A 15,183-nucleotide genomic window follows, 5' to 3' on the forward strand; every position below is an offset into this window, starting at 1 on the left:
TCTCCCGGAGTGTGCTCAAGTTCATATTCATTGCACTGGTGATGCTGTCTATCCATCTCATCCGTCCCCTTCTCCTTTTGCCTTCAATCTTTCCCAGCATCAGGGTCTTTTCCAGTGAGTTTTCTCTTTGCATTAGGTGGCCAAAATATTTGAGTTTCAGCTTCAGATGAATTTAGGTCCTGTTCATTTCAGTGGGTCTACCCTACATAGGACTAACATTGGATATTACCCCTGATGCCCTCCAGATATTTTGGACTAGAGGGTAAAATCCAACACAAGTCCTATATAGGTACCACTCACGAATGGATAAAGATATGGATATTTGGTCTGCTTTCCTTGAAGTTTATGTATAATCTCCTGGGTTGTTTTTGGTTTTTTTTTTTTAGAATGTGGTATTTAATGGAACACTGATATTTGTAACACTGTACGCAATTTGTAACACTGCATGCAATTTCTTGTCCTTTTCTTCACGATTTGTTTCGTTAAAATCACAATAAAAAGATGAGTACATAACACAAACCCTACTTAGAGTAGGCCCATTAGAATAAATGGATCTTTTCTAAGTAGGACTTAAGTTGGGTTTTACTCCTTGCTCCCATAAACGCCAGGGGTCCGGGATTACGGGAGCTGAGGTCTAAAACGCGTGGAGGGCCTCGGGTTCAGAAAGAGGGACCACATGCATTTTGCAGTCTCCGTCCCCTCGGCTGGAGCGGATCGCGCCCTCGCGCTGGGCAGCTGCGATATCGCGCACTTGAAGATATCACCCAGTAGCAAGTCACCTGTTTCTCATTCATCCGCTCTTCTTCTTTCTACCCTGGATCCTAGCAGGGTCACTGCGACTTCTAGACGGACAGGCTTCTTTTTTAAGGTGGAAGGGGCTCAGCCGCGTCCAGTCCCGCCTTAAGCGATGCCTCCCGCAGGCGCGCCTCGCGCCGCCCGCTCTCCCCACTCGCAGAGCCCCGGCTCGCCTCGCTTCCCGCTCCCCCGGAAACCAAGCCGCCGAGGCAGGCGGAGAGGGGGCGGCCGCCGGCGCCTGCCTGCCTTGATTGGCCCGCGCCTCCCTCGCGCCGGGAGCCGAAGGAGGCGGCGATTGGCTGCTCGCGCTTGTCAGTCGGCGAGGGCCGAGCCCCGTTGCTGGCTGGGCGTGCGGGGCGAGCTGCCGCTGCTGCCGCGGCGGCTGGTGCAGCTGCAGCTGCGGGCAGAGCTGGCTGGGCTGAGCGGCGGCGGATGGAGGAGTGATGCCGGCTCAATGGGGGCCCGGGCAGCGGCGGAGGCTGCAGCAGGGGCGGCAGGGCTGCGAGCGGGCGCTCCGCTGAAGCCTCCGCGCGGCCAGCCAGGCGAAGACTGCCGAGCCCCGCCGCTGCCGGTAAGGCTCCGCGCGGCGCCGCTTCCCCGCCTCCGCCGGTGCGCGCGCGCGACGGGCAGAAGGGGGCTCTCCGGGGCCGGGGCCGGGGCCGGGGCGGCCGGGCTCGAGGCGCCGCCGGGGCGAGGCGAGGCGGGCGCGCGGGAAGGTCCGACGGGCCGGCGCGTGTGCCCGCGGGGCTTCGCCGCACTTGGCGGGGCCAGCCGCCGCCGGCGTCCTCCTGCCTCGGGTGCCCTTCAGCGAGCTCGAACGGGCACGCCCCCAGGCGAGAGCGGCGCTCCGCCGTGGCCGGGGACGCCCCGAGCCGCGGTTCAGACACGCTGGGAAGCCCCGCGCGCTGAACTTCACTGGCCTGATTCAAAGGGGCATTTGCATGACGCGGGGCGGGGGAGAAAGGCGGGCAGCGAACCCACCGGCTGTAGCGACGCCCTGGGCGCGCGTGGCCGGAGAGGACAGGCGGCGTCGCTCGCCGAGGCGAGGGCGGGAAACACTCAGCAGGAGCAAGTGCGCCCCCCGGGGGGGCTCGATAGGGCTCTGAGCGCGGCCAACACATCGCGGCAAGTTTAGGAGGCGACCCCGTCCCGCGGAGTTCTTGCCTCTGGCTGCTGGTAGGTGTGAGCGGCTGCTTCTGCGTCGCTTGAGACAAGCAGGCAGCCGCCCGACTCATTCGCTGCCGCTCCTCTCCTGTCTTTTGTGTTCTTGCCACCGCTTTATACACCGTGTGGATGGATTGCAGGCTTGGACTTCGTTCTCCTAGCTTTCTGGAGTCCGGGGTGTGTGTGTGTGTGTGTGTGTGTGAGAGAGAGAGAGAGAACTATGTGAAGACAGGGTAGGAAGGAGAAGCGGGGCAGACAGGACTTTGTTTTCATGTCTGAGAGGGCGATAGGGTTGAGAAGTCCAGTGTCTTTCAGCCGGGAACTGTCAGTTCACCACAATGGGATGTCGGATTCTTTGCCAGCCTGCCCCGCTTGACTCCCAAAGTGTTTTGATGTCAGGGCAGCTGCCACTTTGCTTTCAAAGTCAGATGCAGCAGGGAAATTGCCTTTTTGAAAAAAGACAGATTGCCAATTAAGGAAATCATTTTAACCTTCTGTTTGTGTAACCATCTCCACAGCGGACGAGATATTACTATTGCTATTATTATTCCCTGGGGAAATCCCCATTAAATGAAATTGCTTTTCATTCTAAACCTTGCAGTTGGGAATTGCCGTTTGATTGGAAGCGTACAACCTTTGCGAAACGTGTGGGTTTGCCACTAATGTTTGTTCGTTAATCGATATCATTAATGCCTGACTTTAAAACATCCCCCACTGCCCCCCGAGATTGATTCTAAAGGGGTGGCCATGTAGCAAAAAATGTCAAGGGTCTTGTGGCACCTTCAAGACTAACAGGTTTTTGTGGTGTGGTATAAGCTTTCCTGAGCAGAAAACCCACTTCCAGTACAATCCTAAATAAGTCTTACTTTGTTCAGTGGTTTGCTCCATAGGCTTCTAGCTGTAGTCAGGTTCATGGCATTGACCCTGACAAAGTGGACTCTAACTCATGGAAGCATATGGCACGATAGATTTGTAAGGGTGCAATCCTGTGCTCATTTAGGCAGAAAAAAGTCTGACAACTCCCAGCATTCCCTAGCCAGCACAATTGGCTGGGGAATATTTGGAGTTGTAGGACCTCTTTCTGTCTAAACTTGTATAGGATTGTGCCCTAAATCTTTTAGATGTATAACTCTTGTTATTTTTCCTAGAGATCTGTAGCCTAAGCAGGTTTACTCAGAAGTAAGACTCACTTAATTCAGTGAGACTTACTGCCTAGTAAGTGCACTTAGGTTTGGAGCCTGAGTTACCTTTTTGACTTCTGATTGTTCTTTGAGGGATAAATGAGAAGGATGGAGACAATAATGAAGAAACAGAAAAAAGCTACATCATTCATATGGAAAAAAGCACTTAACGCTCAAAAGATGCATGCCAGCGCTCTATATAGAGAACAGCAACATTAATGAAATCTTGAATGCAAAAAGTTTATTGCAAAACCTCTGACCTTGATTAATGATAATGTGCCGTGCAACTCTAAGTAGGTTTACTCAGAAGGAAATTCTATTTAATGGATGTTACCTCCTTGTAAGGGTGTTTAGAATTACAGCATTAAACATTTCTAAAATAATTCATGTAAACATTGAAGGCAATAAAGCAAAATAAAACTTTTAGATAGCTAGTGGTTTGTGAAGTTGCCCTGTTGGCTGCAGTCCATTTACTAGGGAGTAAGCCCCACTTGAATTTGGTGGGAACTTACTCCTGATTGAATAGGTGCAGAGTTGGGCTGCATAGCTAAATAATTTTGAATCCTAGATTCTGGGTTTGTTTGGGGTTTCTGTCGCCTCAGCATGTATTGGTTTTCTCATAGCTTTCTAAAAACGAATGACTTCGTGCTGCAAAACATTAAGTCTCTAATCATGCAATAACTAAACCTCATAATTATGGAATGTATCTTTATATTTTTGATAGAGTTTAATGCTTCTAGGTTTGCTGAAGCATTTTGCCACTGATGTAATTAGCAACAAGACTGAGTCAAACACCAACACATTAGGGAAAGAATAACATATCTGTGATCTTGCATCTGATGTAAAGTCTAACCTACATATTATTCTAATGATTCTTAAATAATGAGTTGTGGTATGTGGATGCCTTGGCCTTATTGAAATAAAAGCTAGGATCAGGGAGTGGGGAGGCAATTTCAGGTGGCAACACACTAGAATAAGTTTGTTCCCTGTTGGATTCTTTAGCTGTGAAAAAAAAATACATTGTTTGAAGGACTAGGAACTTGCCATGGGCTTATGAGGACTCCTTCCTTTTCACACACAGATGCCATTCTCCTTTTCCAGGTAGCTTTAATAGAGTGGCCAGACACAAAAGAGAACAGAGCTCCTACACCTTTAATAGTGGTGTGGAAGAGGGAATTTCAGCAGGTGTAGCTTGTCATACCTTCTGAAATACCCTCTTCTTCACAATAATTAAAGGTGCAGGAGCCCTGTCCTCTTTTGTATTGGGCCACCCTAACCGTGTTTTTCCTTTGACACCTGAATTGGGAAAACTGTGGTTATCACTAACCTCCAAATTGTGGTTTGCAAACTGATTTCATTCATGGTTCACCTCAGGGTTTGGTTATTAGCACCAATCGTAGTTTGCCTGATTCAGAGTCAGATGTTACAGTGAAAAATGGCTGCAACAGCAACACAGAAATGGAGAGGTTGCTGGAGTATGAGTGGGAAGGAAAGAGTGCATGTACCCACAACATACCCCCAGTCAAGAGCACATGTACCTGCAACATGATCCCAGTCCTCCAAGCCATGATTCAAACTGAGCCACTGTGTATGGGCTGGATACTCCACCTCTTGGTTTATAATAGTTGAAAAACTAATTTACAGTGCAATCCTATACATCTTTACTCATAAGTAAGCCCGGTTGAGTTTGAAGGGACTTAGTCCCAGGTAAGTATGTGGGGGATAGCAGCCTTGGTTGATAAAAGCTATATATTGGCACCACTGGGTTTTGAAACAATTTTTTAATCCTTTGAAATATGGAGGAACAAGCAGTTGGTATTAAATTAAATTGTCATTAATGTTGTGAGTCTGTGCTTTGTACTAATGATGCTTTTATAGCTGGATTGTAAATATTAAGGATAGGTTTTAGACCTCAAATCTTTTATTACTACTAATACAACAAAACTCCTCTGCTGTACTGTGTATTTATCAGAGAAATATATTTACTTGCAGAAAGTGGTACTTTATCATCTAGATTTATGTATTTTTGTCATACTGTTTTAGAAAAGTGCTATATTAATATACAGTTAATAAAACCCATTCCAGATTTCTTAGGTAGGGTTGCTAGGTACACTGCAGAGGGTTCTGTGCAGGTTGTTCTGTTCCTGCTTTGTCTTTCTGTACTACTTTTTCCTGATCTTTACCACTGGGAGCAGTCAGTGTGAAATTTTCTAGTGGTTTAGGATAGACAGATGTTATTTTGACAAAAGACTAGGCTGATTTTTCCTTGTGCCTTGAATTGTTTTTTGGGGGTTAAATCAGTTTTTCATTTGTTTGCTGCTTACTTGAATGGGAACAGTCTATTTACTTCAATACAGTTATTCATCTGAATAGAATTATAAGAGACCCCAGTTATTTATTTTTTATTAATTTTAACATTTACCTACAAAGCAGCTAATACATTTAAAACCAAAATAATGCAGATCAGAATTAAAATATCAATAAAACGATTAAGGGAGCAATCCTGTGGCTGCTAGTCAGTGGTTAGCTTGCCATAGGATTGGTCAGTTCCCAGGAACTGACCTCAGAGCCTGTGCTCTGAGGTCGGTTGTCAGAGAACCGACCCACACCTCTTCCTGTGCCACATCGTAGGCAGCGCAGATCGGCCCTGTGCTCCACGCTCAGAAGAGCAGCGCGGAGCGGGTGAAACAGGGCGTTCCTGGCGCGGGGCGGGGAGGTCAGAAGTGTCAGTACAACACTTCCTATGTGTTGTCTGGCCTCCCCACTATGTCCTCCGAGGTCCTGCGGCTAGACAGCCAAAATCGGCTGCCTAGCCACAAAAGCAGGGTGGTGAGAGCATGGAGGAGATGCACTCCTCACTACTCCTTCCACCCTGTAGTGGACAGGCGGTCGCCTCCGGGTTCAGAGGTGACCATTCATCCCCATAGGATTGCTCTCTAAATAAAACAAGCTAAAGGTTGTTCATAACCCAAAAGAGCACAACTCTGAGGCCCGGGGGGCGGGTGGGGTTGGGTGTTTTGTTTCTTTCTTCCTGCCTAAAATGGCCAGGTTTCCTTTGGGAAGGAATGATGCAAATGCCCAATGCAGAAAAAAGCTCTGTTTTGTCTGATGTCCAATAGAGGCATGTCTATCAGAAGTAAGCCTCGTTGCGCTCAGTGGTCTTACTCCCAAGTATGTTAGTATAGGATTAGGATGCAATCCTATGTAGATAGTTAGCAGCCTCCAAACTAGGAGGCTGCTGCCTATTCAAAGCAGAGTGGGAGGACAGCAGAGGCTATCATCACCTCCGCACTCCAGCTGCCCTGCATTTCTGCTAGATGGGCGATTTCACCAGTCTAGCAGAGGTGCCTCAGAGGGGGAGGGAAGGAGGCTGGGGCGGCCATAGAAAATGATGTACCACAGCTGCCCTGGTCTCCTCCCCTCCATGCCCTCAGGAGCACCCCCCTTTCCCCTGTCTCTGTGCTCCGCTCTCCGTTCTCCAAGCATGGAGAGGTAGCTGGTGCGGTTCTCTCTGTGCCAGCTATGAGGGGGAGCAGGAGGGAGCAGGGAACCCAGATTCCTGGCTCCAAGGATGGAGCCCTGAATCTGACCTCATAGCCAGGAAACCAAACAATCCTATGGCCCCCCAGGGGCTGTCTACAATAGGGGCCATAGGAGTGCTGTTTTATAACCTCAGGTGTTGTTGTTTTTAATATCAACACTGTTTTTTGGTATTATTATCTATCATCTTTTATGTTTGCAATTATTGAAAATTCACCAAATGTAGCTACAATAAAACTGTAGATATAGGTACTATAAAATAATTAGAAAAATATTTTTTCACAAGAATAGCTCCCTAAAGCACCAGAGGTTAGTAAGATTATTTAGATGAGTTTGTATTATTTTACCTCTGGGCTAGAATATGCACTTTTTAAAAGTACATTCAGTTTGTGTTGTGCTAGAAGAATACACCACAGATGAAGAAAATTTCTTCTTTTGAAAATATATCTAAATCTAACCGACTGGATAATTAGCAAGCTACTACATTTCTTCTAAAAAAACCTCCAGCTTTTCTGGATTGTGTGCATTTTATTGATTCTTGCAGGAAAGAGCTTCGAAACAATTATTGTTTGTTTGTTTGTTTGTTTTTTAAATCCTCAATGTTTTAGACAGTCATTTTAGTACATGCCAACCTGCTGCCTGGTTTAATTGCGCAAATAAAGATTATATCACAGCACTAAAATATCAGTGGTGAAATCTGCAGCAGTAAAATGACTTACATGGATACAGCAGGAAAAAACAAAGCCTGGAATCTTGTGTTCAATGACAGGTCAATCTATTAAACCAGTTTCTAAGACATGCATGGGATATTAGAGAGGTGTCTTGTTGTTTTAATCCAGTAATGTCTATGATTTTTATTAATCATTGAAAGACAATGCACAAGAAGGTTCAGGAAACTGGTGCCTCTGTAGAGTTGCTAATTGTTATTTTCTTTAGCTTGTTTTGAGAAATAAAATGCTTTATCATTATCTTGTTATCACTCTATTGCTGGGGGATCATGGAAATTGTAAGCCAAAACATCTGGAGGGCCACAATTGCCTACCCCTATTCTAGATAATCTGAGCGCAATGTACCTAAGAGGTCGCATCTACCCCTATGCCCCATTGCAACCTCTGAGATCAGCTGGAAGATCTTAAGTTTACCATCTATACACCAAGATCTAGGGGCATGCAGAGAGGTGTTAATGTTGGTGGCAGCTCCTCAACTTTGGAATTTGGATTCCTTTGGTGATGTGTTGCCCAAGTCTGATTGTCTTCAGGAAGCGGTGGAAGATACCTTCAAGTCGGCTTTAGGTAGCTGGGGATAGAGAGGAACACAGGAAATTGTTTAAGAACTGTGTCTTATGATTTTAACACATTGTTATCATCTGCTCAAGCTCTTTGGATGGGGTGAGCTATACGTTTTATTTATTTCATCAGTTTCTTAGCTGCCTTTAAAGACCATAGTCATCCCAAGTATAAAACAATACAAAAATTATTAAATTATATTTACAAGTTTTACAAGGGAGTACTATGAAGATACAGGTGTAAAAAGGTCAGGAGCACTTCTAGAATGTTGGCCAGAAGCAACTGGCCGTTCTACCATAACAATAGAAAACTTGCAACTTGCATTGCTGATTTTCTAGAATGGTGCTTCAAACTGTGACACCACTGTTGAATTTTTTTTAATACAACCTTTCTTGACTGTTTTTAATTGTGCACTAATTGCGGGTACTTCTTTTTATAGGAAAGCTATTTGTGATTTTTATAAACATGAATGACTATGTCCCGAGGGATTCTGAGTTCCTTGGAAGCATCTCCTGGGTTCTTGATGAGAAAACTCATAATGATGGACTGGCTGCCCCAAATATAGTTGGTTTGCCAGTGTTGATCTTCCCTTGTAAAGATCAGTAGCTGGACATTGTTGAAGGTTTTCCAGTGTGCTTAATCACTACTGCAGCCAGTGTAAAAGGGACCTTTGGCAGACAAATAGACACAGACAGGCTCCCCTGACAGGTGCGAATTTGAAAGCTGCTGTTTTAGAATGAAAGTTATAATGCTAAGGGTGAAATATTGACAGATTAGGGGAGGTTGGAGGGCTCTAATGCTCATGGAACCTGCCTTGGGCCCCTGATCCAGTTTCTGCTGTTATAGACTGCGAAGTGTCCTTTGATTTCACTTGGAATTCCATGCAATTTTACATGAACATTTCTTTGCAGATTAGTTCATAAGCAGAGAAAGCAAACTTGGGTTCACAAATTCGTTTTCCAAGAAACCAATTAGTTTGGTCTGACAGAAGGAAGCGCTGATATTCAATCAGGAAGACATAGCAAATAGCCGGCCTTTGGCTAACAGCAATACTTTTGAGCTGAGCCAGAGAGATGAGAAAGATTAAGAGAATTGTCTGTTTCTAAATGTGCATGTAAAATATTACAAGGCAGAGGGCTATGTAGCACAATCCTATGCATGTTTACTCAGAAATAAGTCCCACTATCTTCAGTGGAGCTTACTCCCTAGTAAGTGTGTTTTAGGATTTTAGTGAACAACATTGACCATTCAATGCACGCCCAGCAATTAAAGCCACAGTCTTTAATGGCATAATTGGTAGACCAATTAAAAAGCTCTGGTTGATTAATCAAATGGGCATATTTTAATCAGTGAGGCTGAAAATGGAGGATACTATTGTTTACTTTTTGAGGCCATTTTGGTTCTTGTAATGGGATTTATAAAAGATAAAGAGTTCTCCCCCCCCCCCAAACCATTAATGATAGCCTTTTCTTTTAAAATTATAGGTTTTCTCATGCAATTCAGTTTGAAGCATATTGGTTAAAAGCGTGTTTAGCAATAATGCACAGTTTGGCCTGTAGATTTGGGAGGGAACAGGGCAGGAAAGAGCTTTATTGAATTTTATGGGGAATTGGGTCTTCACAGTCCAAATTCAGCATGCCATGTATTGCACCACAGTGGTCCCCCTTGACCTACTTAGTGCCCTATTCTTTGTTAAAAGTTTTTTCTCTTCAGAATGGACTATTATTCTTGGCTAGAGGAACTACTTGCTATGGTATTGAAATCCATCGACCTTTAAGGCAGAATACAAACCTGCTTTAATGAAACCCTAAGGAACTGCTGAATAATGGAAATAGGCCACGTGACAGACGAGCTGAAACATTCCTCTAGCCACGGTTCCCTTTGTGCAATTATACTGGGACACACGTTATGTGCTTCTGCTATGGGATATTTAAATGGTTACCAATCTCCCAGTAGCACATTGGCTTTGAGGTGTGGGCAGTGGGTCCAGAAAAAAGAAATAGCACTTCTCCCATCTGTGTTTCCTTCAGCAGCAGCTTCTTTTTTGGATGGTGGGGTCTCCTTCTCAAGTATCATCCATGCCCAGAACTACTTAATTTTCAGAGCCTAATAGGGATGTCCAGATCTTGTTAAATCTGTCCCCTGTGTGCTTCTTGGATTGTGTGATGTTATTCATTCTGGCATCCATTCACGGATGGATTTGTATTTTGTTTTGTTATGCGGAAAAGTATGCAAATACTTCTGTAAGAGGGTTCACAACAATTTACATAATTTACGTTCGTACATAGCATTTAGTATATTGTCCACCATTCCATTAAACTTTTCCCCATGTATATTTACTAGTCTCAGGAGAAACTTGCATATTTTCCTGCAAATAAATTTGTGTACATTTCAGAAAAGTAAAAGAAAAAGACCTGAAAGTCCACGGACTCTGCATGGCCTTAGGGCTGGTCTGCACTGGATTCTGCAGGTCGGATTCTTAGAAATCTGAGCTTATTTTAGTCCATCTCAAATTTCTCCAGCATCTCTAAAGCAATGTCCTAGTTTGTGTGTGCAGGTTAAATGCATGAGCTGACATTCCTCTCAATGCTTCTGCTGATCTTTGACATGGAAAGGTTGCTGGTGGTGCCTTCCTCATCACTACGGATGACTTCATTTCCACTGAGGGTGGCCATTTGCACAGCACACAAAAAAGAGGACACAAGATTTAGGGAGCGCCTTCTCCTGTACGTCCCAATCCACTGCCTAAGGTTTTCTGAGGGCTATCTGCTGTGGCTGCCTAGTGTGAGATTGGCAGCCACATGCAAGAGGACTGTTTCCTTTGCCATCCCTCAGTTGTGGAATGATCTGCCAGTTGAAATGTGCCTGCTGACCTCTCTGAAGATTTTTAAGCAGGCATTAAATACTCTATTATTCCGGCAGGCCTTCCTTTTTTAGAACTCTTGTTTCTTTTGCTGACTTCTGTGTAATGTTTTTAAGCTGTGTTTTATTGTTGGATTTTTAAAAAATGGTTTTTAGTTCAAAGTTGTTTTTAGTTATTTGTTTGTATATACTGTCCATATGCTTTTATGTAAATGGTTTTTAAACTTTGTATATTGTATTTTAATGTTTTAACTTTTGTAAACCACCCAGACAGCTTCGGCTATGGGTGGTATAGAAATGCAATAAATAAATAAAATAAATTTGCATCAGATTTGCACGTGTGAATTCCTATGCATGGATGCACATTTTGAAATAATGACTAAACATTTAAATAGAAATACAATACCTTTCACCATAGTGGGGAAGACTGTGACCAGGTGACCTGCTCAGTGTGTTTTCCAGATGCAAACAGTTGATGGGCAACTTCAATGCCCCCTGTGCTTCCTTCTGATGGTTCTTCATCTTTCATGCAGACTTGGATAGAAAGCCTCATTCCCCAACCTGGTGCTCTCCAGATGTTTTGGACGTGAACTCCTGTCAGCCTCAGCTAACACAGCCCATGGTCAGGAATGCTGGGAGTTGTAGTCTAAAACATCTGGAGGACACCAGGTTAGGGAAGGATGCAATAGAGGAGAACACTGGACGCCCTGTTTCCACTTCAGTGCTAAACCTGCTGTGGAGCGAAATTGACGTCTAGATGTGTGTTATGCCAACCTGAAACTGATTATTTCCTGATATGCACATAGGACTGCTTGAGGAATTCAGCTTTTGTGAATTTGAATACAATCTGACTTGTTCCACATCTCTGGGATTAATGTGCTGATTGGAACTTAGTTATCCACTACTTTCACACTTCCCAAATACTCCAACGCACTTCATGGCTCAAATGTATCAAAAATATATAGAAATGTGCATTTTTTTGGAAAAAATGGTTTGTAAATGCATTTACAAACTATTTTCTCATTTTGTCAGTGATTGACAAAATTTATATTTAAATATACATTGAGATGTGAATTGATATTTTTCAGAATGTAGAGTAATACAAAAATCAGAAGGGAACAGGCGTACGGGGGAACACATGCAGATGTGATGTGGACTGGAAATGGACTGATTCATTAATCTCTAGTGGAACCACACCATATTCCTATGACTGCTTATGGGTGGGGGGGTGGGGTAGATGCATGCAATGGAGACCTGATCTCTGCACAGAAAGGGTTGTGTACAAATCATGTGAAAGTGATACTGATTTGCCTGTCCTTGCATAGAAAGTGATATTGATTCGCCCATCCTTTTGTCTTCATTAAAAAAAACCCTTTTAACAGGATAACATGTCTTTTCAGAAGTAAGTCCTGTTGAGTTCAATGGGGCATACTTTCACATAAGTAGATACAGCTTGTACCCTAACTAAAGAAGCAATTGATTTGTTTAATTAGAAGATGACCACCATAATGACCTTGTGGACATATATCAGAAGTGTCAAGTGGGAGAAAGGGAGAGAGGCAAGATCCTCACCTATATACATTTTGAAACTTCAAATATTGTGAAGGTGCACTTGGCAGCTAGTGTTCTATTCAAATCCTTTTGAATAGAATAGTAAAAATTTCATTTTACTAATCATAGCTCAGTTGTATGGCCCATTACTGGCAAAATGATAGATCTACAGACTTTACCTCAACTTTAGATGATGGAGCTTTTGAGTTTCAGTATAATCTTCACAAAATATTATTTTGAAATGCCCTTCCTGGCTTGTTCTCTGGCTGATCTTGTAGGGTGCTGAATAGTTGGTAATTTTATGCGGTTATCTGCTTTTTGTTTTGAGGTTTTAGTTTGTGTGTGTTGCCTTTATATGGACTTTCATAAATAAATAAAATAGAGATGACAATTATGGGTTAGATCCTGACTAAGGCTGAAGTCCTATACACATTTACCTGGGAGTATGTCTAATTAATTCCTCAGTGGAAGTTAGTAGACGTGCATAGAATTACACTGTACGTTACTTAGTTCCCATTGCAATCATTGGATCTTCAGTTAAGTCATGACTAGCTTATCCCATTGAGTTCAGTGTGACTCAAGTTGAACTGGCAGCGCAGTCCTATACCTATTCAAAAGTCAGTCCCATTGAGTTCAGTGAGACTTGCTCCCAGGTAAGGGGTTATAGGATTGCATCCATTGTTCAGTCGTGTCCGACTCTTCGTGACCCCATGGACCATAGCATGCCAGGCCTTCCTGTCCTGCGTTCTCTCCCGGAGTGTTGCATCCATTGGGCTACACCTAATGGTCCCCTTTGGATTTCACCAATAGTATTGCTGTTCAAATTACAATCTGGATTTTATTTGGGCTTTAAATGTTTTGTTTATGACTGAACATGATTTGAAAACTGATAGGTATTTTGTTTTGATAATTCATATATTTATGTTAAATTAATCTCAGAATTGCAAAAGCAACTATGCTGTATCAATGCATAACAAGACTGGAAATGTGTGAAGTGTTTTGCCTATTTTCTCACAGTGGTTACACTTACTGAATCAAAGGTGGATGAATTAACTAGGCAATCAACCTTGTTATTCATCCTCCTTCAGTTTAGTAAATTTTACTGGTGCTCTATGCACAAGACCCCAAATGCCTCTGTGATAATCTGTCAAAGATAATGCCTCTCAAGGATGGTTTAGACTGTCTTAGATCTTTGAGAAAGCTAAATATTTTTCCAGCTAGGCATTAAACAAGAGGTAGCTGGCTAATCATAGGGGCTGATGTTTTCTCATAGATAGTCCCAGTCTCAAGTAGTTTCCCAAAATACACTTGCCTGTCTGTTGTCTGGCTTCACCCACAGGACTCCTTGTCTTCTCCTTCCACCACCCTCCCTTTTATCTTTCATCCATTTTTGTGTCTTTCCAGTTGTTGCTTGGGCTCATTAGCTGCACATGGCAGCCAGCTCCCGCCTCCTTTAGGAATGCCACAATTACTTTCAGGTGGAGTAGCCTCTCGCGGCCTCCAACTCTGGCCAAAATCAAATCACATAAGCATTTTTAAACACATTAATCAGCACTTGAGAATATTACCCACACTTCATCGAATATGCATTACTACCTTTCACTTTCCCCTCCTTAATGCTGCAATCCTACTCACACTTACTGAGAGTAATCCCCATCGAATGCAGTGGGACTTACTTCTGAGTAAACATGCATATGATTGCACAGTAAATGTCTTGCATCGCTGGAAGACTCTAGGCCCAACATTTGCCTCTTCTGGAAGCTAGAAACATACGAAGCTGCCTTATACTGAGTCAGGCCATTGCCTCATCTAGCTCAATACTGGCTACACTCAGGCAACAGATTTCCAGGTTTCAGACGATCCAGGCTTTCCTAGAAGTGCAGGGACTGAAACTGGGACCTTTTGCATCCAAATGATTGCCCTGTTAAAAGTTGTTTTTAAACAAAATCTGATTAGTTGATGAAATACCGGAGCCCTAATGATAAGAAATGATCGGGGTATCTTTATGTTGAGATGCATGCAGTCAGTCATATCTGCAGATTCCTACTGCCACCCAAATAAGTACTGCAGTTTTATTCTTTTGGGAGACTAACATCCTATCTTCAAAAAGGTGATAGTATTTTCCTGACAGCAATCCCTGACAGCAAACTGCATCATACTGATGAAGTAATCACAGTCAGAATAGCAGGTGTGTGTGTGTGTGTGTGTGTATATGTGTGTGCACACACACACAGTGAAAGTTACTTTCACAGAAACTATTTCTCATTTAAATAACTGTCACCTGGCATATAATTAGAATGCCTACATCCTTGAAAAGCATTAAGGAAAAGCTTTTTCAGTTGGAAAAATGTAATCACAGTAGATCAAGGGTGTTTATTATGAAAGGTATGCTTAGAGATGTTGATCAGGAAAGGGTGGGGGAGCATCCCTCATTCTGGGAAACATTTTGATGTTTCCCAGATTATAAAGATGTTTCTCCAAATTGTGATGCAGTGCCTCTTGACAATGGTTGTATACTATCTCTTTCTCCCACAAATAGTGCTCTTTAAATTATTCATTGAATAATATAAGCTTGGGTAGACCATCGTTTGGACTGTAATCCTGAAGTTGGTGGCAAGGAAAAGAAGACTGCTAATGGCTACTGAAGTATCATGTAGGGCGGGAATGGGAAACCATATCCTGTCTCTTGTTTTCCAGACAACATATGATTATTTAATAGGTATTTTATTTTATTTTTTATTTATTACATTTCCATACCACCCAATAGCTGAAGCTCTCTGGGCGGTTCACAACAACCCCTCAAA

The 15,183-nt window shown here is 43.4% G+C and overlaps 1 protein-coding gene across 1 annotated transcript in view; it reads left to right on the top strand.

The window, feature by feature from the left end:
* Window positions 1-1,109: 1,109 nt before the first annotated feature.
* Window positions 1,110-15,183, top strand: part of B3GALT1 (beta-1,3-galactosyltransferase 1) — a 448,714-nt gene continuing 434,640 nt past the window's right edge. Inside the window, exon 1 of the mRNA XM_084829710.1 lies at window positions 1,110-1,366. The gene's annotated coding sequence lies outside the window, so the exon portion shown is untranslated. The remainder of the gene's footprint in view (window positions 1,367-15,183) is intronic.

The sequence above is a fragment of the Heloderma suspectum genome, chromosome 1 (genome assembly GCF_057233095.1).
Source record: "Heloderma suspectum isolate Gila_16-S chromosome 1, 16-S_ref, whole genome shotgun sequence".
NCBI classification, from domain to species: domain Eukaryota; kingdom Metazoa; phylum Chordata; class Lepidosauria; order Squamata; family Helodermatidae; genus Heloderma; species Heloderma suspectum.